The 21,689-nt window shown below is 40.9% G+C and overlaps 1 protein-coding gene across 2 annotated transcripts in view; it reads left to right on the top strand.

The window, feature by feature from the left end:
• Positions 1-264: 264 nt before the first annotated feature.
• Positions 265-21,689, top strand: part of EPS8L3 (EPS8 signaling adaptor L3) — a 190,032-nt gene continuing 168,607 nt past the window's right edge. For both annotated transcript variants that reach the window (XM_061632590.1, XM_061632585.1), the window contains exons 1-2: positions 265-446; positions 2,458-2,594. The gene's annotated coding sequence lies outside the window, so the exon portion shown is untranslated. The remainder of the gene's footprint in view (positions 447-2,457; positions 2,595-21,689) is intronic.

Raw genomic sequence — 21,689 nt, 5'->3', positions numbered from 1 at the left:
TGTTCTAACATCTTATTTGTAGATTTGATTGCCCTGAGACTGCAGAGGATGTATTGGCAACGTTTGTGTACACATCTTGCAAAACCTTTTCCTCCAAAACATTTTTTTCTTTATTTATGCAAGTTTTTCAGCAAGAACAGTGCAAAAAGGAAGAGTATCCTTTGAAAATAAACCAAACCAAACAAATAAAAGTTAGGTAGAATGCAAGTATTTCAGAGATAATGAAGTACTGACAATTTATATTTCTTAGTGAATAGATGACTTACTAGAAGAGCAATCTAACCCATGGGAAGCCTGCAGAAGGGGTGCTGACAGAGGAGGAGCTGGTGGGAAGTTTCACGGCATCCGTTTCCTGTCAGGGAGCCGGCTGAATGTCAGCTCTGCCAGGACCTGCACACACAAATGGAAAATAAAAAGTCGGCTCTCACAAATACCCCTACCAGCAAGTAAGTGCTTCCCATTGACTTCCATGAGTCACTGACCTTTCTTACACTGTTTTCTTACACTGACCTTTTTCTCAGTATAACTTTGGCTCACATCGGGACCCGCAGGAGCACTCCAAATGGGAGTTGTCAGACATGCCCCCAGTATGCCCCTTTATTGGGCCTATCACCAGCTTCCGCCAGCACCCCTTCCACCAGGCTGGACCTCTTGCTTCCCCGACAGGGCCTCAGCTCCACCACAGTGGAGAGGCTTCTGGTGGCGGAGCCTGGTGCCTGCTGGCTCAGCCAAGGGTCCACCATATCCAACTCCCCTCAGCCCAGCATAAATACAAGTTGGATTGCATCCTAAGCAATCAGTAAAGATAAGGAGGAGCCTCAACTAAGGATTCTGGAAAAATGAAGTAGGGAATTCTTTTACAGAAATGGTACCAAGCTAGGAAGACAACATATTTTAAAAAGGGAGACATTGCCTCCGCAGTTAGAGCTGAGTTTAGTATATTTAAACAGTACAAATTAAAATAAAATAAAAACATATTTAAAACATTAAAAAACATCTACCATGTCAAATATTGAGAATATCTAAAAACATGTAAAAGCAATCACAAGACCTCACAGTTATTTATTTCATGGTTGCCATGGCCAGTATCTACCAGTCATCAAATGCTCGGGTAAATGAATGTCTTTAAATTTCTCCTGAAAGTCAGTAATGAGGGAGACAGATGCACCTCACTAAGGAGGGGATTCCAGAAACAGGGAACCACTACTTAGAAGGCCGTGTCTTGGGTCAACACTAACCAGGCAGCATCCAGAGGAGGCACCACTGTTGTATAGATCTTCTACAAATAAAATTTATTTAAAAATCTTCCTGATTCCTGAAGTGATCAACTGCGCATGAACCTATATTTTTTGAAATACTGTTTAGATATGCCTTACTCATTTTTAAAAGTACCTTTAAGCTTGTTTTTGAAACAGCTTTCATCCTGAAAGTTTGTGTAACTTGATTCTTTTGCATATAAGAAGACCATTTGTCATCTAGTTAACACAGAACTTTATTCTCTTCCATTCAAAAAAGAGCACTAGACTTGACTGTGTTAACTTCAAAAGATAATCAGGGAGAACCCAGAACATGTGTGGATGATACATTGTGAGAAAGGCTTATTTGGAAAGCATTTTTGTAACCCTGTTGCCTGTTGACATTAGGCAGGAATAATCACTGACCTGTTTTAAACGCCTGCTGAAAGCTTTTCTGTTTTGGCAGGCATAACCAGACACATGATTTGATTACATCTGTTCTTAAACTAGTTTGAAGATGTTTTATTGTGTTGTATTGTTTTTAACAGATTTTAAATGTTTTTAAATTGTAATTTTATCACAGTAGTGTTTGCGGCCCTGGGCTCCCTTGAGAGAAAGGGAGGGATATACATTGAAAGAATCAATTAAAACCTTTGCTTTAAGTAGAAGAGAGTAGATAAGTAAGATTCTGGTTTTTATGCAGTCTTGATACTAGCACCCTGAAGTGAAAGTTAAATGAGATATGATGATGGTAGCAGCCATATTTATTTATATTTGTGTATATCCCATTCACACCTAAAGTGGAGGTGTGGAGTTTCATTTTTTGCAAGAAATAGTGCATGGTGGTAGGGAGGTCAGAGAATTTTGACACAAATGGGAGCAGGAATTGCTGATGTTTGCTTAATTTGTCACATCTGGAACAGAAATCAGTCTGGTATCTGCTGTTCTTGTTGCTTTCAGTCTATAAATGATAGGTTTCCTCATTTGCAGTGTTTCTTTTGCATTGAAATGAATGGGGTGGACTAACATAATGACAACATAATTTATGTAAATTATATCGGGAATAAGTAAGCTTGCATGCTACCAATAGGGGAAAGACTGTGCATGCTTTAGGAGTAGGCAGATGACACCTCTAGCTAGCTTCAGGGCAGCTCTAGGTTTTTGCTGGGATGTAGTTTCCTGTTTATTTTTCTTCCTTCCTTCCTTCCTCCTCTTCTGTTAGTTGTTGTTGTCTTGCACTTTCCATTAACCACAAGAGAGAGTAACAACAAGGCTGCTCTACCAGAACACTAAAACCATGGACTGAATCTACTGTCTAGCTTTCTCCAAGCTAAGCCTGTGTAACCAGAACACACGAAGGTTGTGAGTAAACTGCCTTATATATTTTTCTAAAGAAGACTGTTTTTATTCAGCTAAGACTGTGTGAGGGGGAGGTGTGCTGGCTTGTTGCTCAATCTGTTTTGCCAATTTTACTCTGCTAAGAGATACAGTATATAGTTGTTTTATCTCATAAAACCCAACCAATTATGTAAGTTATATAATTCTGCCACAGTGGACGACGAGACAAATAATGTAGTATTTGGTGGAAGATGAACTGCAGAAGAAAGGAAACAGTGCTGCATATGATAAATAAACAACGCCTTCTTACATCCCTACACAGGGGTGAAAAGAGTTGAACCCTTCCCCTTTCACCACCTGTGTTCTGTCACTTAAATCATTTTCTCCTCAATGTAGCTCACTTATAGTACTGAAACTGTGGGTAAGAGAAAAAAGGATTCAGCTCCTTTCACCTGTGTGGCCTTTTGCTAATTAAAAAAAATTAGACCCCTCCAGTCTCTGGCTTTATATGTAGAAAGGGCAACCACGTGAAGACCACCTCTGGCTGCTCCCTTGTCAAGGCTAGTAGTTTGGCCCAGTGCACCTGCTCTGCATGTTTCACTGGTGTCTGGATGTCATTCAGAGACTGAGTTGGATGTCTTCATTCCATGGATGCCTTCCTGGTGACTCAGTCCTGATACTGAATGAACAGCTAGCCTGTTAGGAAGCAGAGGAAGGAGACCATCAAAACCGTCTGAGGGTCCTTCCTCGCAATCGTATTAAAATGCCTTGTCAGAACAAGGGAATGCACTGACTAGGAAGAACTCATCAGACTGGGCTGCTCACTCAGATAATTTCGAGCTTGATTTTCAGATGGCAATGAACCATTTCCAAGCATGTAATGATGAGCAGTAAAAGACTGGAAATTGTGGGAATGCTTCCAAAAATGTTGCTGTTATTACACAGAACTGCCAGCCACATTCTCCAGCCTTCTAAACCCACAGTGACACCACCGCATATCCAGCAATATTTCATAGATGACAACAGGAATACATTCTTGTATATTTCCCCCTGTTCTCTTTTGTACTACTGTTAATTTGCTCTGTTCAGACATCCCCTACACTTGCTTTAGAAGCAGGGCTTGTTGAACATGGGTGTGACATTTATCCTCATGTCAAGAAGTGTATAACTAAGGGTAGGGCAATACCTTTGGAAAGAGAGGTAATAACTTTTCTTTTCTTAGACATTGATCTGAATAGAAGGCATAGAAGGGGATAGTTTTAATATCATCTAGACTGAAAAAATGTATTGGCAAAGATTGCCTTTGTAATATGTAAATAGCATATTTACATATAAAGAATAATTGATATATGTAAATAACAATGAACTTTGATTCTGGTTGACCTCTCCCATAATTTTGTTTTCCAGGGTGAGTAGGCCTTTTATAAATTTTCTGGAGACTAGATTGTCTTTAGAAAGTAGAGAAGAGGGCAAGGGGAGGAAAGGAAGAAAGGTAGGCCTTCTTCATCTGACAGGACAGAACCAGAGGAGATGTTAAAGGAAATCAGAAAGAGAAATAAAAAGTTATTATAATATTTTGGTAAAAATTGGGTGCTGGCATTGGTTCAACCAAAAGGCTGTGGCATGGCTAGGAGGTGATGTGGGCAAGTGAGGAGGTAATGGGTAGGCTGTGACACTGACTAAGGCTTACCAAAAAGTGATCTAAGGCCTACTGGCGGATCCTGGCCCACTGTCTTTGAGAAACACTGTGCTAACAACTCTGCCTACAACTGCCCCACTTTGTGACCAGCTCTGTCCCTGCACCGACTTTTTGTGACTCATAGGCCTCAGTAATTTCCAGCCATCTCAGTTGGGCTCTAGGAGTACAGTATGTGTGAATTGCTGATCTAAAGGAAACTAAAACCTACAGCTCTTATCTACCCTGGAATATCTCACTGTTTGGAGAAAGGAGGAAGATGTAACCATATGGACATATGATCCTGTTTTATACGAACAGCAGAGTTGTCTACTCTAACTGGTGGTGATTCCTTCCCAACCCTACTGTTTTCTGCTTCCAAATCATGTGCTCTGCCATGGAGTTACCGTGCCTCTCCCCAAGCATATACTGTATGAATACCATCAAAGAAACTAAAGTAGAATATATTTCCACCAGAGATAGAACACAATTTAAATAATTTTTATTTCCACAGTATCCAAAGGAGGATTTTATGTAGCCACTGTTCTGATATTTGCTAAATAAAATCCATATGCCGCCACTCCTGAGCTTATAACTTCATGCAACACATTTAAAAAGTGGTTAAACTAGCAACTCTCTAAGCCGGGGGTGGGGAACCTTTGGCCTTCCCATTGTTGTTGGACTCCACTCCTGCAACATCTGGAGGGCCACAAGTTCCCCACCCCTGCACTAAGCTAAAAAATCCCCCTGGACTAATAAGAGACCTAGAATTTTAAAAGCACCTCCCTTTCTTGCGAAGATTCTGAGTCAAGGGGGCAGGAAAAGAAGTAGGTGGAGTGTGACAGACAGACTAAAAGGAGTCTCATGACTCACACTGCTCTTGGATCACTGCTGAGACCAATGTGGAGCCATAGAGTTCTAAAGTTCATTTATGATACCTCCCAGATGTTGTCCAAAAATTATATCACAGCAGTACCTGGCCTATAGCTGACCAAATATAAAGTTTAAGATTTCTTTGCTTTTAAAACTGTAAATGGTACCATCACAAATCCAGTCAAGTATAGGACAGAGAGAGTAATGTGACACTGTATAATTGCCATTGCCTTTTGTGTTATTTTTGCAACTTAATTATTTACCTTCCCCCCTTCTCATTCATAAAATCATGACTTAGATTCTTGTAAATTGTCATTACCATTGATCCAACCACCTGTTCAGTGGCATCCAAAATGTTAATAAAGTCAGTACTATAGCCCCATATAGATAATCATGAACTTTCTGACCATTTTAATGCCAAAATCTGAATTTGAAAATTCAGTTCCTTTCAAATAGTGACAAATTCTGACGAGCATAGGCCACTTGTCTCCACCTTCTGGATATTCTTGATATAAAACCCCTCCTCGTCCACATAGCCTACAAAGTCTGATACACAGGCACATGAAAGACAGTATCAAACACCACAATAAACCAATCTCAAAAAGGACGCATTGCAAAGATAACATCACCCTCAGAACATAAAGTTTTAGCCTTTTGACCCTTTCTAACTAAAATATACTTCTTGTTAGTTCGTTCAAATGATGTTAATTAATAAAAGATCCTTTTACAAACCACCTATAATTCTTTAAGAGTTCTTGGACTTGAATCAAATCAGCAGGACTTCTAATTTAACTCAATCAATTGCAATACTTTCTCATTAAACCATATGTCTCAAGTATCTTACTTGATCTTGAAAAATCAGCATTTTTCTAATAAGATCTTCTTTCTCCAAGTGGTCAAGTACCTTCAACAACCATTCTTCATACCTTTCCAGGGTATGCTAAATTAAAACGAAGTTCTCTAAATATACCACTATTTCAGGAAAATTCACTGTCATCTCTGTCAGACTGTGTCAAAACCACTGAGATTCCCTGGGGCTTTTTCAAGAATTCATGAACTCCACAAATCTGCCTACCAGCTGAGATTTACTTCAGAGGCTTTTCTTCAGAGGCTCTGGGTGCTCCTTGTTAACAAAGGTCCCTGGCAACATGTGCAGCCATACCCAAGTTTCTATACATGCCATCACTGGAAATATGCTTTCCAGGATCTTCAGCCTAGTGATGTTGCCTTATCATAGAATAGTAGAGTTGGAAGGTGCCTATAAGGCCATAAAGTCCAACCCCCTGCTCAGTGTAGGAATCCAATTTAAAGCATACCCAACAGGTGGCTGTCCAGCTGTCTCTTGAATGTCTCCAGTGCTGGAGAACCCACCACCTCCCTAGGTAACTGGTTCCATTATTGTATCGCTCTAACAGTTAGGAAGTTTTTCCTGATTTTCAACTGAAATCTGGCTTCCTGTAACTTGAGCTCATTATTGTGTGTCCTGCACTCTGGGACAATCCAGAAGAGATCCTGGTTCTCCTCTGTATAACAAACCTTTCAAGTACTTGAAGAGTGTTATCATATCTCCCCTTGGTCTTCTCTTCTCAAGGCTAAACATGCCCAGTTCTTTCAGTCTCTCCTCATAGGGATTTGTTTCCAGTCCCCTGATCATCCTTGTTGCCCCCTCTGAATCTGTTCCAGTTTGTCTGCATCCTTCTTAAAGTGTGGTGTCCAGAACTGGATGCAGTATTCGAGATGAGGCCTAACCAGTGCCAGATAGAAGAAAACTAGTACTTCTCGCAATTTGGGAACTATACTTCTGTTAATGCAGCCTAAAAGAGCATTTGCCTTTATGCAGCCACATCACACTGTTGGCTCTTATTCGGCTTGTGATCAACAACAATTCCAAGATCCTTCTCACATGTAGTATTGCTGAGTCAAGTATCCCCCATCTTATAATTGTGCATTTGGTTTCTTTTTCCTAGGTGTAGAACTTTGCACTTATTATACAGCCACGACAGGGGCTGTATACTATAGTCAGCATGGATTTTTTGCATTCCGCAATGTTAAATTGAAAATACCCCCATGCCATTCTGATGCTCCCCATAAGCTCATTTCAAAACAAAACCTTACAAAACTTACAGTCCTAACTCAGAAATGCTTGCTTAACAATCGTCTAAATTTCATGGTGATACACAAAATAGTCAGAGATTATCGAGAGTTCAAAATATAAAAAGAGAGAAAAAACAGACCCATTTTTTTACTTTTTTCTGTCAGAGTTCTCATAATCTGATGAAATTCATTAAAAAGCAGCCATGTTCACAGAGTACCTTTAATCCTATTACTGACCTTGCCCCATACTCTGACCTTCATCTTCTGCAGTTTAAAAGTTAAAAAAATGCCTGTCTGATTTGGAATTAATTTAAGAAATTTACCATTGAACCCAATGATAAGGCCGGGCATGCTCAGTAAGAACCAACTGTCAGTGTTCTAAAAGCCAGCCTCACCACTGCTGGGCTTGCCTAATCAGGGGGCCACACCCACACCAGACCTTTATTTCACTTGAAACAGTCATGGCTTCCCCCAAATAATCCTGGGAAGTGTAGTATGTGGATGTGGCCAGAGACAGCTTTGTTTTAAATTTGGATGGGAGGCTATATGTACCTGATGTAGAATAAAAAGATGGGGAAACCCTGAAAAAGAACGATACTGTTCACAATGTTTTCCTTTTGGAAAGGGGCTTCCCCTCTGCCCAGTGCCCACCCATCCAATCTCTTCCCCTCCCCCTCCGCCTTCCTCCCTCCCCCTCCCCCACATCAGTTTCATCTATCCTAAGCATGATTGCACAGGAGTAAATCCCAGTGAACTCAAAAACCATGCAAATGATCAAACCTGCCCTCCTCTCCCCTATACCCTCCCCCTTCCTTCCTTCCTTCCTTCCTTCCTTCCTTCCCCTCCCCATCCCCTTCTAATCCCCTCCTCCTCCTCTTTCCCCTCCCTTCCGCCCTTCCCCCTCCCCTCCTCCTCCCCCTTGGTCAGTTTTACGTATCGGATTGCCGATTGCCAAGAAAATCCAACACGGTCACATTTGACTTCAAAAGAGGAAACTTCACAAAAATGAGGGGATTGGTAAAAAGAAAGCTGAAAAACAAAGTCCAGAGGGTCACATCACTCAAAAATGCTTGGAAGTTGTTTAAAAACACTATATTAGAAGCTCAACTGGAGTGCATACCGCAGATCAGAAAAGGTACCGCCAGGGCCAAGAAGATGCCAGCATGGTTAACAAGCAAAGTCAAGGAAGCTCTTAGAGGCAAAAAGTCTTCCTTCAAAAAATGGAAGTCTTTTCCGAATGAAGAAAATAAAAAAGAACACAAACTCTGGCAAAAGAAATGCAAGAAGACAATAAGGGATGCTAAAAAAGAATTTGAGGAGCACATTGCTAAGAACATAAAAACCAACAACAAAAAATTCTATAAATACATTCAAAGCAGGAGACCATCTAGGGAGACGATTGGACCCTTGGATGATAAGGGAGTCAAAGGTGTACTAAAGAACGATAAGGAGATTGCAGAGAAGCTAAATGAATTCTTTGCATCTGTCTTCACAGTGGAAGATATAGGGCAGATCCCTGAACCTGAACTAACATTTGCAGGAAGGGATTCTGAGGAACTGAGACAAATAGTGGTAACGAGAGAGGAAGTTCTAAGCTTAATGGACAATATAAAAACTGACAAATCACCGGGCCCGGATGGCATCCACCCGAGAGTTCTCAAAGAACTCAAAGGTGAAATTGCTGATCTGCTAACTAAAATATGTAACTTGTCCCTCGGGTCCTCCTCCGTGCCTGAGGACTGGAAAGTGGTAAATGTAACGCCAATCTTCAAAAAGGGATCCAGAGGGGATCCCGGAAATTACAGGCCAGTTAGCTTAACTTCTGTCCCTGGAAAACTGGTAGAAAGTATTATTAAAGCTAGATTAACTAAGCACATAGAAGAACAAGCCTTGCTGAAGCAGAGTCAGCATGGCTTCTGCAAGGGAAAGTCCTGTCTCAGTAACCTATTAGAATTCTTTGCGAGTGTCAACAAGCATATAGATAGAGGTGATCCAGTGGACATAGTGTACTTAGACTTTCAAAAAGCGTTTGACAAGGTACCTCACCAAAGGCTTCTAAGGAAGCTTAGCAGTCATGGAATAAGAGGAGAGGTCTTCTTGTGGATAAGGAATTGGTTAAGAAGCAGAAAGCAGAGAGTAGGAATAAACGGACAGTTCTCCCAATGGAGGGCTGTAGAAAGTGGAGTCCCTCAAGGATCGGTATTGGGACCTGTACTTTTCAACTTGTTCATTAATGACCTAGAATTAGGAGTGAGCAGTGAAGTGGCCAAGTTTGCTGATGACACTAAATTGTTCAGGGTTGTTAAAACAAAAAGGGATTGCGAAGAGCTCCAAAAAGACCTCTCCAAACTGAGTGAATGGGCAGAAAAATGGCAAATGCAATTCAATATAAACAAGTGTAAAATTATGCATATTGGAGCAAAAAATCTTAATTTCACATATACGCTTATGGGGTCTGAACTGGCGGTGACCGACCAGGAGAGAGACCTCGGGGTTGTAGTGGACAGCACGATGAATATGTCGACCCAGTGTGCGGCAGCTGTGAAAAAGGCAAATTCCATGCTAGCGATAATTAGGAAAGGTATTGAAAATAAAACAGCCGATATCATAATGCCGTTGTATAAATCTATGGTGCGGCCGCATTTGGAATACTGTGTACAGTTCTGGTCGCCTCATCTCAAAAAGGATATTATAGAGTTGGAAAAAGTTCAGAAGAGGGCAACCAGAATGATCAAGGGGATGAAGCGACTCCCTTACGAGGAAAGGTTGCAGCATTTGGGGCTTTTTAGTTTAGAGAAAAGGCGGGTCAGAGGAGACATGATAGAAGTGTATAAAATTATGCATGGCATTGAGAAAGTGGATAGAGAAAAGTTCTTCTCCCTCTCTCATAATACTAGAACTCGTGGACATTCAAAGAAGCTGAATGTTGGAAGATTCAGGACAGACAAAAGGAAGTACTTCTTTACTCAGCGCATAGTTAAACTATGGAATTTGCTCCCACAAGATGCAGTAATGGCCACCAGCTTGGATGGCTTTAAAAGAAGATTAGACAAATTCATGGAGGACAGGGCTATCAATGGCTACTAGCCATGATGGCTGTGCTCTGCCACCCTAGTCAGAGGCAGCATGCTTCTGAAAACCAGTTGCCGGAAGCCTCAGGAGGGGAGAGTGTTCTTGCACTCGGGTCCTGCTTGCGGGCTTCCCCCAGGCACCTGGTTGGCCACTGTGAGAACAGGATGCTGGACTAGATGGGCCACTGGCCTGATCCAGCAGGCTCTTCTTATGTTCTTATGACTACGACCTGGGAGACCAGGGTTCAAATCTCCACACAGCCATGAAGTTCACTGGGTGACCTTGAGCCAGTCACTGCCTCTCAGCCTCAGAGGAAGGCAATGGTAAACCACCTCTGAATACCACTTATCATGAAAACCCTATTGATAAGGTCACCATAAGCAGGAATCAACTTGAAGACAGTCCATTTCATTTTCAAGCATGATTGCACGTGAGTAAATTCCATTAAACTCAATAAGCATGCAAATGATCAAACTTGTCCTCCCCTCCTCTCCTGGAAACTTCACTAAAATTGCAAAGTAAATCAAACATATTTAAAAGTGACTATCTGAACTATATCAACTGTTTTAATGTTGTTGCTTCCTCCCTGCTAAAACAAGTTCAACACAGCATATGTCTTGTTTCTGTTATTTGGGCTGATTGCAGGTGTTGTCACCACTCACCATATGCTTGGAGGCATATGTTGCCATATTCTTCCAAGCTACACAGGAAGTGGATTGAACTGTGAAAAACCAACCCAAATTGTGTTTGCATTTTTACAAATTTGTAGAGCAGTACAGTATCTCAGAGAGAAGGTCAGGTCTCCTGCTCACCTGGTGCATCCATTATAGCTGCTCAATTTCCCTGCTTTTTATTAGAAATATATATTTTTGATAGAAATATCTATTGGCTATAGGTACATTCTTAAACCGCAAGGCTTCTTTGCCTGTTAGTGAATCCCTGTTAAATTTCATTCTGTTATTTTCAGCCCAATGCTCCAGCTTATCAAGATCCCTTTGAATTTTGTTTCTATCTACCAGGGTGTTAGCTATGCCTCCCAATTTTGTAATCCACAAAGTTGATAAGTATTCCCTGCCCCTCCTCATCCAAGTTATTAATAAAAATGTTGAAGAGCACTTTGCCCAGGACTGAGCTCTGTGGTACCCTGCTCATTACCTCCCTCCACTTTGAGAAGGAACCACTGATAAGCAGTCTTTGAGGGTGATTCTGTAGCCACCTGATAGTTATTCCATCCAGCCCACATTTAACTAATATAAGCTTTCTTCAGGTATGTCCATAGTAAAAGACAGATAAAAGAAATGGTGGCACAGCTACTCAATAAGGATGGCAAAATAATAACAGATGACAAAGAAAAGGCAGAAGTGCTCAATTCCTACTTTGGCTCAGTCTTCTCCCAAAAAAGGGCCTATGACCCTCCCAGGAAACATGAAGTAGAAGGGTCAGGATTGGACCTTGAGATTGATAGACAAATGGTCAAGGAATACCTAATCACTTTGAATGAGTTCAAATCGGCAGGGCCCGATAAACTGCATCCTAAAGTATTGAAGGAACTGGCTGAAGAACTCTCAAAACCGTTCTCTATTATCTTTGCGAAATCATGGAGGACCAGTGAAGTGCCGGATGACTGGAGGAGAGCTAATGTTGTCCCTATCTTCAAAAAGGGCAAGAAGGAGGAAGCGGGGAACTACAGACCAGTCAGCCTAACATCAATCCCTGGAAAAATTCTGGAGCAGATTATAAAGCAATCTGTAAGCACCTTGAAAGCAAAGCAGTGATTACTAGGAGCCAACATGGATTTATGAAGAACAAATCCTGCCAAACTAATCTCATCTCATTTTTTGATCAGGTAACCTCCCTTGTAGACTGTGGGAATGCTGTGGACATAATATATCTTGACTTCAGCAAAGCTTTTGACAAAGTGCCCCATGATATTCTGATTAGCAAGCTAGCTAAATGTGCGCTGGATGGAACAACTATTAGATGGATCCACAGTTGGCTCCAGAATTGTACTCAAAGAGTGCTTATCAATGGTTCCTTCTCAAACTGGGTGGAAGTAACAAGTGGGGTACCACAGGGCTTGGTCCTGGGCCCAGGGCTCTTCAACATTTTTATTAATGACTTGGATGAGGACGTACAAAGCATGCTTATCAAATGTGCAGATGATAAAAAATTGGGAGGGATAGCTAATACCGTGGAAGACAAACAAAATTCCAAGGGACCTTGATAGGCTGGAGCATTGGGCTGAAAATAACAGAATGAAATTCAACAGAGATAAATGCAAAGTTCTACACTTAGGGAAAAGAAACTAAATGCACAGTTATAAGATGGGGGATACTTGGCTCAGCAGTACGACATGTGAAAAGGATCTTGGAATTGTTGTTGATCACAAGCTGAATATGAGCCAACAGTGTGATGTGGCTGCAAAAAAGGCAAATGCTATATTAGGCTGCATTAACAGAAGTATAGTTTCCAAATCGCGAGAAGTACTAGTTCCCCTCTATTCAGCACTGGTTAGGCCTCATCTTGAATACTGCATCCAGTTCTGGTCTCCACACTTCAAGAAGGATGCAGACAAACTGGAATGGGTTCAGAGGAGGGCAGCAAAGATAATCAGGGGACTGGAAACAAATCCCTATGAGGAGAGACTGAAAGAACTGGGCATGTTTAGCCTGGAGTGGAGAAGACTGAGGGGAGATATGATAGCACTCTTCAAGTACATGAAAGGTTGTCACATAGAGGAGGGCCAGGATCTCTTCTCGATCGTCGCAGAGTGCAGGACACGGAATAATGGGCTCAAGTTGCAGGAAGCCAGATTTCGACTGGACATCAGGAAAAACTTCCTACCTGTTAGAGCTATACAAAAATGGAACCAATTACCTAGAGAGGTAGTGGGCTCTCCGACACTGGAGGCATTCAAGAGGCAGGTGGACAGCCATCTGTCAAGAATGCTTTGATTTGGATTCCTGCATTAAGCAGGGGGTTGGACTCGATGGCCTTGTAGGCCCCTTCCAACTCTACTATTCTATGATTCTATGATTCTATGAACTAATAACAGGAAGAAATCAGCAACAGAACTCAGACCGCAGCTTTAGGTGAAAAACACACGTTTGTATTTCTTGCAAAGCATAAATTAGTTAGTAGGTATGAAGTTATGCACATTGGAGACTGGTGGCTCCGATGTCAGTGGGGCGATGAAGCCACTCCAGGTTTTAGTGTGAACTTTCAAGGAGCTGTGCGAGGTTCTGAAACCTGTTCCCAAAATATTTATTTATAGTTAATGCAGCATTCCCTAACTAAGAGTTCTATTGGATAATTATTTTAGATACTGTGGCAGGATGTTCAATAGACTTAAGCCTCAAAGTTCATAAAAAAGTGAATGCTGCATTGTTTCATTGCATTATGGTGGTATAACAGTGGGATATAAGAACCACATTCATCATAGTTATCATTTAGGCATCAAGCACAACCATCCTGTTCTCTCAGACCATCATGTCTGTAATGGCTTTTTACAGTATTTGAGTTCCTTTAATTGTTTTTATGCTGTTTATATATATATATATTTCAAGATTTTTATATGGTGCCTTATGTTTTTTACTTGCTGCTTTTATGGTCTTTCATTTAAAAATATTAATTACTGTATTGTAAGTGTTTAGGTTTATTGTAAGCAGGCTTGATATAGTTCAGTGATAATGCTGGATATAATGCAGCATGTAAGTGCCACAGCTAAATAAATGTGGAAGGTGGTATAGTGATCTGGAATGGTATGGCTATTTAATGCACAACAATCTAGTAGTCACAACTGGTAATGTATTAGGACATTAAAGAATCTAGTATTCCACCAGACCTTGGAGAGATCCAACAGATGCTCTCTCACTCACTCACTCTCTCCTCCCACTTTTAGATGGGTTTTGTGTAGGTATTGTTCATCATCTGGGGTCCTATAAACGAATATGACCTGCAATTTCCAGAAGTCCAAGCTGCCATAGCTACAAGAGCTGCTAATTTGAAACTGAAGAGAAACGCATGTTCTGTGTTCCAGAGACGACATTTGTAAAACCTGATAAAAAAGGTGCTTGCCATTCAAATGATATCCATAATCTAAGGGGGTTCAGTGGTTCAAGGGCAGAGATGAGGAACCTGTGGCCTTTCAGATGCTGTTGGGCTCCAACTGCTATCAGACTCAGCCAGCATAGTCAGGGGTGATGGGAGTTACAGTCCATGGACACCTGCAGGACCACAGGTTCCCCCCTCTAGAGGATGGCGAATTGACTTGAAAAATTCATCCTTAACTTATCCATAAAAGCATCACCTCCGTGACTGCTTTTTGAAGAATGCACTGGGATGCAAGATAGGAAAAATAATTGAAAATAAAAATAAAATGTGCTGGCATGCAAAACTGGAACAATAATTAAACATTTTGAAACAGCACTTGCTACAACAGCCAGTGTTAAGGTTCTACAACCCAAATAGGCCTATAAAGATTTCAGCTGATATAGTACAGTGCTCTTACAAAAACATGATTACTGCTAGCAAACAATTATGCATGCATTAAAGTCACTGATACAGAAGCTTGATATGAATAGATTGAAAAAGAGCTACTCAGCATGCTGTTTATGTATTAAAGATTAACAGTATCATTCTATACATATACTTTTACAGAAGTAAGACTTATTCACTAATAGGCAAAAACCCTTGTGGTTTAAGAACATACCTATAGCCCACAGATATTTCTATCAAACTTTAAAAAGCAGGAAATTGGGCAGCTATAGTGAATGCCCCCCTCTCTGAGATATTGTACTGCCCTACAAATTGGTCAAAATTCAAACACAATTTGGCTTGGTCTTTCACAGTCCAACCCACTTCCTGTGTAGCTCGGAAGAATTTGGTAACATGTGCCTCTGAGCATATGGTGAGTGGTGGCAACATCTGCCATCTCCAAAGATGGAGAATTATATTTTTGTATGTTTGTTGGTGTTCTTCTTACTTTGCTTCTTTCCTGTGTTACTAATGTTTCTACACAGAATCTAATCTAGAAATCCCCCCCTCCCATTATTCATCCTAGAAAACTGTGTCAAATTTATCTTTATTAATTTCAAAACCTTTTTATTGGTCAATGTCATATGATGGTGAAGATAGCTTTTGTGTTTCAAATTGGAGGTTATGTTCTGTTTCTATTTTGGGTGCATTAACAGTTGAATCAGAAACTGCAGCTTTATGTAAAATCAGACTGATCACAATGTGTTGCTACTTTAGCAATAACTCTAGCTGTTGGAAAAAAGAGGATGCATGTTTTCAGCCTGCTATGTTTAAAGCATTTCATTTAAGGCAAGGTGGGCATGGTCAATTAAAAACATAGAGCACAACTATAATTTTGCTAGAATATATTTCACCTCCCACTGTTTGATCTTGTGCAAACTGAGACAACTCATGTCCATTGGAGACTATTCAGCAGAATACTCAGTGCCATTATTCCACAATTATTTTTGGAGGTTTTTTCGCGTAAATTTTGCAAGGTGTTGCTGTACTTCACATATTCACAGAAACAGAAACAAAAGAAAATGATTTCCTATAGGAAACTTCACTAAAATTGCAAAGTAAACCAGACATATTTAAAGTGACCATCTGAACTATATCAAATGCCTTAATAATGTTGCTTCCTTGCTGCTAAAACAAGATCAGTACAGCACAGGTCTTCTTTCTATACTTTGGGCTGATTGCAGGTGTTGCCACCACTCCCCATATGCTCAGAGGCACATGTTACCAAATTCTTCCAAGCTACACAGGAAGTGGATTGGACTGTGAAAGACCAACCCAAATTGTGTTTGCATTTTGACCAATTCATAGTCCAGTACAATATCTCAGAGAGGAGGTCAGGTCTTCCCTGGTGCATTCACTATAGCTGCCCAATTTCCCTGCTTTTTAAAATTGGATAGAAATATCTGTGGGCTATAGGTACATTCTTAACCACAAGGTTTTTTGCCTATTAGTGAATTTCTCTGCTTTTTAATCCGGGAGGTAGGAAATGGGATCCTGTGCAAGTTTGCTGAGAATGGATTGATCATTTGCATGCTTATTGAGTTCAGTGGGATTTACTCCGGTGCAATCATGCTTAGGATAGGTAAGACTGACTGGGGGGGGAGTGAGTGAGTGCTGGAGTGGGCAGGGGAGGAGGAAGAAGGAAGCAGGATTGGGAGGAGGAAGGGAGAGGAGAGGGGAAGGAGGGGAAAGGCAGGTCATCATTTGCATGCTTATTGAGTTCAATGGGATTTACTCCTATGCAATCATGGTTAGAATACATAAAACTGACCACAGGGGGGGAGGAGGGGGAGTGGAAAGGCGCAGATTGGAGGGGGCAAAAGAAGGGGGAGGGGAGGGCAGGTTTGATCATTTGCATGCTTATAGAGTTCAATGGTATTTACTCTTGTGCAATCATGCTTAAGGTAGGTAAAATTGACGATGGGGAGGAGGAAGGGGAGGAGGGGGAAGGGGAAGGAGGGGCAAAGGAAGGGGATGGAGAGGAAGGGACAAAGGAAGGGGGAGGGAAGGGGCAAGAGGGAGGGGATAGGAGGGAGAAGGGAGTGTGCATTTTATAATTTGTGTACTTTTTGAGTTCAATGGGATTTATTTCTGTGCTGTCATGTCTGAAAATGGAAATGGACTGCCTTCAAGTCGATTCTGACTTATGGCAACCCTATGAATCGGGTTTTCATGGTAAATGGTATTCAGAGGTGGTTTTACCATTGCCTTCCTCTGAGGCTCAGAGGCAATGGCTGGCCCAAGGTCACCCAGTCAGCTTCATTGCTGTGTGGGGATTCGAATCCTGATCTCCCAGATCATAGTTCAACACTGACCCAGGAAAGGTTCAGGGAGGGTAAGAGGAGGGGGAGGGTAGGAGATTGGGTGCGTGTGTGGGCACTGGGCAGAAGGGAAGCCCCTTTCCTTTCCAAAAGGAAAACATTGTGAACCTTATCATTGCTTTTCAGTGTTTCCCCCACCTTTTTATTCCACAGCAGGCACATGTAGCCTCCCACCCAAATTTCAACCAAAGCTGTCCCTGGCCACATCCACACCAGGCCTTTATTTCACTTTGGGCAGTCATGGCTTCCCCCAAAGAATCCTGGGAAGTGTAGTTAGTGAAGGGTGCTGAGAGTTGCTAGGAGACGCCCTGTTCCCTTCACAGACCTTCAGTCAGAGTAGCTGACTGTTAAACCAGTCTGGCCACTGGAGCTCTGTCAGAGGAATAGGAGTCTTCTCTCAGCCCCCTTCACAGACTACACTTCCCAGGATTCTTTGGGGGAAGTCATGACTGTCTCAAGTGGGTGTGGCCAAGCCCAGCAGCTGTGAGTCTGGCTTTTAGAACACGGTTGGTTCTTACTGAGTATGCCCAACACTATCGTTTAGTTAAATGCAAAATTTATTAAATTAATTAAACATCAGCCAAGCATTTTTAAACTTTTAAACAGCAGAAGATGAAGGTCACAGTATGGGGCAAGGTCAGTAATAGGATTCCAGGTACTCTGTGAACATGGCTAATTTTTAATGAATTTCAACAGATTATGAGAACTCTGACAGAAAAAAGTCCAAAAGGGCTCTGGTTTTTTTCCTTTTTTTAGACTTTGAACTCTCTATTCTCTCTGACTGTTGTGTGTATCGCTATGAAAATTTAGAGGGTTGCTAAGCAAGCGTTTCTGAGTTCAGGACTATAAGTTTTGTAAGGTTTCATTTTAAAATGAGCTTATGGGAAGCATCAGAATGGCAAGGGGGATATTTTCAATTTAATATTGCAGAATGTGAAAAATCCATGCTGGCCATAGTATACAGCCACTCTTGTGGTTGTATAATCAAGTTTAGTGGAATGCACTCCCAGATAAATGTGTATAGGATTGCAGCCTCAGTCTGTATATTTTAGCTATGGAAACAGACCATAAGTTCCTCAAAGCATTTTTCTGTTTGTCACTGAATTAGTGTACATTGTATATTCAAAGAATGATGATTAAGTTGAAAAAATATGGTTTTGTTTGATGTTTCATGCTTATTTACTTTCAAGGGCAGCCAACTTATTGTACTGGCACAAAAGACTTTGAAGGCTGATATGCAAGTTTATTTGACTATAACTCTAAATTTACTTCCAATGGCAAAGTATAAATTACACACATAGAAGAGGAAGCCAGTAAAGATCCATCACTGCAGACAGTAGTGTAGTGGTAAATTCAGAAGTGCAGGGGCCCTTCATGTTAGTCATAGCCATGCTCCCTTCCCCCTTTTTGAGGGGTTGAAAATAAGATCCTTGTTAATGCCTTCTCCCTCAACGACACACATCCCTAGGAGCCAATATGCATGAAAGAGGAGAGTGTTCTCAGTGGCTGACTCGCCTTCTTTCACTCTGATTGCCTCCATTCAGTAGGAAAGGACAAGGAAGCATATTAGAACTCAGTGGCTAACACACTCCCCTTTCATGCTGACTGTCTCAGAAGATGCTGAAGACATAGGGACCTTGCTCCCCCAAAAGTAAGGGGTCTACGATTCCCTGAGGCCCTGGACGACTACACCCCTGACTGCAGATCATGAAGCAACTCAGGGCTGGTTCACACAGATCTTTCATGCGGGTCTGGTGCTACTCACAGTCCCTTTTAATTGGCATGGATCACAATCAGCAGCTGGATCTGTTTTTCCCTTTAAATCTGTAGTATATCAATGCTCTTTTAATCCGAAAAGGAAAGGTAAAAATTCATATCTTTGAGTGCTTGTACTCCAATGCTTTAGGTGGGTGTGTCAATCATTCCCCTCTCCACATCCACTCCCTCCTCCTCCCTTCTTTCATTTCATTTCCTGTTTGGCTGCTGGCACCCGTTCTGCAAGCCTGATGCAAACTGTGCTTTATTTTTCTTTCTCCCCTAATTGGTGCACAAAAGCATAACACTGTTCAAGCAAATATTTGCATTCCAGCTGGATTGTAGCAGTGAAAATATAAATAATCACACTATATGAAACTCTGGAACAAACTGAGCATGCTCAGTTGCCAAGGTAACCAGAGGAAGTGAAATTTTGACCTTAAGAGGGCGTAGTTAATAGGAAGCTGCATGATTAATCTTTTCCCTTCAGTGTGAATGAAAAGCACCGGGTTTGCAGCTGGCTTTGAGCCCCCTATGTGGACTGTGCAAACAGAAAATGGAGGTAAAAGCAGCATCTTTAATACGATGTTTTGCTCCTATGTGGATAAGCCCTCAGTTGTGACTGATGGGTAGATGCACAAAAACTAAAGATTCTTGAGATTTGGCAATCAGAGGTTAGTGAAGTTGTATACCTAGTGGTGATCTATAACTGAAGCAAACCTAGTAACCTCTATGAATCAATACAGAAAATCAATGAGGTCATCTCAGCATCAAGAAGTGAAAAAAAATTAGCTCAAGAGGTACTTATTGGCCTATGTTTAATCAAGACATAGAAATTATTGCAAAATTTTGTGTCACCTGCTTACAAAATAAGACATACCACCAGCTTGAGCTGTTGAATCCACACACAGTTCCCCACAGACTATCAAGTACCCATTGATTTATTTAGTTAGCATTTCAATGAATGTTTGGTAGGCACAGATTATTGTTCTCTATAATCATAAATATACACATTGACAAGTACTAGTGATTACCACTCTAAAAGAAGAACTTGCAAAACATGGCATCTCAGGTGAAATTTTAAGTGGCAGTGCATTGCAGGGCATTTAATGTAAAATTGAAAGTTTGCCACAGACTGGGATGTTTAGCACTACATCTCCAACCCAAAATCTTATGTATTAATTTAATTGGGTGTGCTCTGAGTATGCCTTAATTAGAGACAACCCCTAATTAGCCTTACATAGTGATCTGCTGAAAACTAGCTATAATGACAGTTTCATTAAGGTGAAAGGAATTCAGAAGCAGAAACAAACAAAACTTTATTGATAAAAGAGCATGTGAATTTCCTGTGTTAAAATCTGATGGCACAGCTTGTGAGAAGTTATGTTTCTAGTCCATGGGATCAAAGAAATATAGTCACTCACAACCATATCCATGATATTATGAAATTTACTGTGCTGTAGTTATCTCAGGGTAAAACCAAGCAAGAAGCCATTCTACACAATTAGCAATTATGATAATTTAATAAATAAATAACATAACAGGTATGGAGGGCCTAAATCCAGATCAGGACTTTGGCAAGGGTAGGGTGAATTTAACCCTTAGTCCTTGTGTGGTCTTGATCCAAATTGGGGGGGGGGATCTCTTATTTGCATTGAGAGGAAAGCTCCACTTCACACCAATTTCCAATGCACATAGGAGGTATCAGGGGCCAATCTAGATCAGAAATACAGTGGGGAGTAAAGACGCCCTACCCCACACCAGGGTTTCATATGGATCAGGGCCCCCACACTGGCTAACTTCTTTCTAAAGGTGTTGTCACAATTGCTAGCTGCACATATGGGATCTCATTTAGTTTGGCTCTCTGAGTCTTTTCAGAGAGCTCTCAAGAATCTTCAGAAAATTCCAACTTTACCAGCTAACAGAAAATATACCTCATCAAGAAACCTGACCAGCTGCAGAAAGGCCCATCACGTTAACTGGATGGACTAATGTTGAAGGAATCCATCAGAATAACTGATAGAAGCATACAAATATTTTCATGCCAGTGAGACACCACATTGAATTTGTTCTCGGATCTGTATTTTGAGATATTTTGTTCCTTTGTTTATTTTTGTTAAATTTTGTTCATATTTGGTTGCATTGGTATCAGATGGATATGTATAAGAAATCTTGGTGTTATATGAAGAATTGATACCTGTAGAGAAAACAAATAAAGTTTATATAAAAAAAGATCATTTCTTTTTGAAAAGTACAATCCTGAATGTTTATGTGCATGTTTGTTTTGTTATTGTTTACTAGTTAAGGTGGAAGATGTAATGTTAATTTATAATTTAGAGATAATTCAGGGCAATTTGTATGGAAAAAGCCTCCATTTATTTTCATTGGATGCACTATTTGATTAGCTATATGTTGAACCAGATATAAATTGTGATGACAAAAAATAATGTAGAGATATTCCCTTGGTTGAATACATTAGTCAATGCTTCCTTAGGCTGCTTCCAGGTGACCTGTTTCATCCTAATTTATTTGCAAGGAGAGTAGACAAACCTGGTTATGTAACAAGCATTCATTCTGATTTGTCTGTGGGGAGCTTAGATGACATTGCGTCAAAGAAAGTGTTACCCCCACACTTTTCAGTGCAGTTTCCTGTCATTTTCCTTATTGCAAAAAGTCTAATCTTTTGGGGGAGTGGGTTTGCTGCACAAATCCGCCCAACCAGCCAGAATTCTGCAAATGTGATTACTGATTACTTGATAATTGTGCAAGACTTGATTACTTGAACACGCT

Source organism: Rhineura floridana, chromosome 6 (genome assembly GCF_030035675.1).
Source record: "Rhineura floridana isolate rRhiFlo1 chromosome 6, rRhiFlo1.hap2, whole genome shotgun sequence".
NCBI lineage: Eukaryota > Metazoa > Chordata > Lepidosauria > Squamata > Rhineuridae > Rhineura > Rhineura floridana.
Note: the sequence above shows the minus strand (reverse complement) of the source record. Positions and strands in the feature narration are given on the sequence as shown.